The sequence below is a fragment of the Acartia tonsa genome, chromosome 4 (assembly GCF_053477335.1).
Source record: "Acartia tonsa isolate MP-2025a chromosome 4, ASM5347733v1, whole genome shotgun sequence".
In the NCBI taxonomy this organism is placed as follows: domain Eukaryota; kingdom Metazoa; phylum Arthropoda; class Copepoda; order Calanoida; family Acartiidae; genus Acartia; species Acartia tonsa.
In genome coordinates, this window is record NC_137263.1 from 18,050,159 (window position 1) to 18,053,397 (window position 3,239).

The window sequence follows — 3,239 nt, forward strand, 5'->3', positions numbered from 1 at the left end:
TTATGCCACGACTCTCGTACGGTTTAAAAATTGAGCTAAAGTGTATAAACACTGTCATAGTTATGTCCTGTTGATCAAGTACTGTAATGGACATGCCTCAAAATCACAGATGCGCGCAATTACTATGCAAAACTTGGACATTGCAACCAGCATAAATTTATTATCATTAATCAAATTAATCATCTTAGTCCTAAGAATTATGTTTTTAATTTACATAAATTCCAGACGACTTTATTTTGCATTTTCTAGCGGAAAGGTCCCCAACAATTTTTGTTTCTTTGTCTTTTAGGATTAACACAAATAATGACTTTCATTATTAGGTCAAATATTTTGAAACTGCTTGGTTTAAAACTTTTTTGCATCGCGTTTAGTCGGATTTTTTTAACAAATAAAAATCCAGGGAAGGAGGGGACATTGGCCTGTTTATTACACTAGTTCCCAGGAGTTTTATCATAACTTTTCTTATTCATTGTCTTAACAACTTTGGGGACTGTAATGAATTTTGATTGATTGGTGCTTTAATTTAAGTGTCCACACATTTTACCACTAATTGTAATCTAATTTTATGTATCATCATTAGGAATGTACATCAATTTATCAGCCATTGTCTTATCCTTTTAGATCCCTAATCCAAAGCCCATCCTCCGTCTAAATTTGGACTGTTCACAGCTGTAACTTGTCAACAATCCACAAGTGCATGAAAGTCCATAGAAAGAGTGTCTGTAAACCCATGACGAAAGATATCATAGAACTGCATGCAGTATGGATTTATTATTACTTGGATCTTTTACCAGATTATCATGTTCTCTACAGAGTGATGCTCGCAGATGGCTAAAATAACTACCAATTTCCACCCCCTTTATCCCATTCTATTCCCTCTTACTGGTTGAACGAACTGACTAAATAAATTGACGAAAATTTCTCCTATCTCCTCTCATAATATTCACGTATATTCTATATCTATTCTGACAGTATTTCTCCCACTTATTAAAAGCGAAGCTTTTCTATAATTAGGGTCGGTCCGTCCGTCCGTCCGAGATAGATAGCTTTTATTCGTTAATTTAGGCATGTTAGAATTGTCCTATCGATTTCAAACTTTGCATGGTGATTCCTGTATTAGTTATGTATGATTTAGAAAGCGTAGCAACTCTATAATCATTACCAGAATGTCCGTACGTCCATTTTAAACATGTTGATTTTTCTACTTTTTTAACAACAAATTTTTATGTGATCTAATTATCCGTTTGATCTGATTTTTGGTATATTGATTCCTGGGACAACAAAGAACAATTTTATAAGCGAAGCAACTCTATAATAAAGTCCTAAAAATGTAAGTATGTCCATAAACATTATCCTGTATCAAGCAGTTTTTCAACAAATTTACTTACACTTTTGCTTCGACTCTTATACTTTTATATTCGGATTATTCAGTTCAGACACTATACAAGTGTTAATGTCCGTTTGTCCTACCGTTTCAGTGCTTCGCTTTTATGGATGTTGTCATCCTTGTTAACATATAATTGCTATGGTCTTATCTATCTATCTTTATGAATTCATAACAACAAATCGATGCCCCCCCAAAATTAAGAATAATTTAGCTGTACTTACCAAATATTTTTTTTCAAATTAAATGAGTTGTTGGTTACCATCTATTAATTATATTGTTGTCCAATCTATCCACCTTTATCAATTTATCTATCTCACTGACTGTTAAATCTATCTGCATATATAGAAAATTATCTATCTATCTGTGATTGTTTAGACTTTAATCTATCTATCTATGATTGTCTAATATATCTATATCATATATGAATTTATTGACCTATCTGCTTTTCTCTAATCTAGCTCATCTATCTAATCTAGTCTTCATGATCTATGTAGTGTTGAATCTTAATACCAGGTCTCAGCCATACTGGAAAAACATGTATAGCATCGTATTACAGACAATTTTCCATAAATATTGAAATAAAAATCATAAGATCATATTATTATTTATTAATCTGATATCCGCGAAAAGCTGTCTATAATTCGAGCGACCAAAATAACTATTCTGAATAATCTGTCTGAGTTTATTTCTCTTTTATTGTCTTGTTTACCTAATTGGCATGTCTATCTATCTATCTATCTATATCTATCTACATATCTAATATTATGTCTATAGATGTATACAGACTTGTCACTTGAAGCGTAACAATAAAAAGTTGAGTAAAATTACTTTCACTGGTCTCGAGTGCAACTATATGGTAAAGTATAGACGTAAAAAGTCAGGATATTTCCCCGAGCTTCAAGCCCTTTTTAAACACAAAATAATGCTGTTTACACTTTTTAAAATAAGTAAGTATATTTATCATCCTATTATATAAAGTAGGTAGCGTTTTTTGTCTGTTCCGAAGGATCGCGCAAACTGCTCTCCTTTACAGTAAAGCTTCTTATAGGTCCTGGGAAGGTTTTAAACTAATTTTGGAGAGGGAGTCTTCACCCCCCTCCCCTCAAAAAATATTTTTTTACTCTTTTGAAACTCAAATTTAAAATGGGGTGAGGTCAACTTTTCCCTCTCCTGCCTTAAGTGCCCCTAGAGGCTACTAGAGGCGTAGCCGCTAGTTAGGGATAAGACAATACATGAAAAAATGTATGTACATCCCTAATTGAGAAAACAAAAATAATCCCATCTGAAGATTAAATCAGTGGTGGAAAAAATTGGACAATAATAGTTTGGGGTATAGTCCCTTTCGTGGCAACGCAACGATTCTTCGTATTTTTCGCAGTAGCTTTTCTCCTATTTCTAGCCCCAGCGGGGGGCTCTAACCCTGCGGGGCCAATTGCCTAATCCTCTAGGGCAATTACCTAACCCAATATAACCTAACCTAACCTAAAAGAACCAATAAAAAGCCATTTTAAAAATACGACTAATCGCCCCGAAATTGCCACGAAAGGGACTATTTTCAAAAGTTTGTACAAGCCAATCAAAATTTAACAAAAGTACCCAAAGTTTTTAAAGCATAATTATAATTATGAGAGCGTGCGTATACATGTTTTAAAACTGAATCAACTGTTTCCTAAAATTTAATTTTTTGATGAATTGTGAGCTCCAATATAGTGGTTGAATTACGAACACGCACACGCAAAAAAATCAAAAGAAACTTTTTATTGGAAATTTGGTCACAATTGACACATTTAATACATTAAATCATTTTTATAATTTTTGAATTAGACTGTATAAAGATAACATTTGTGCTTTT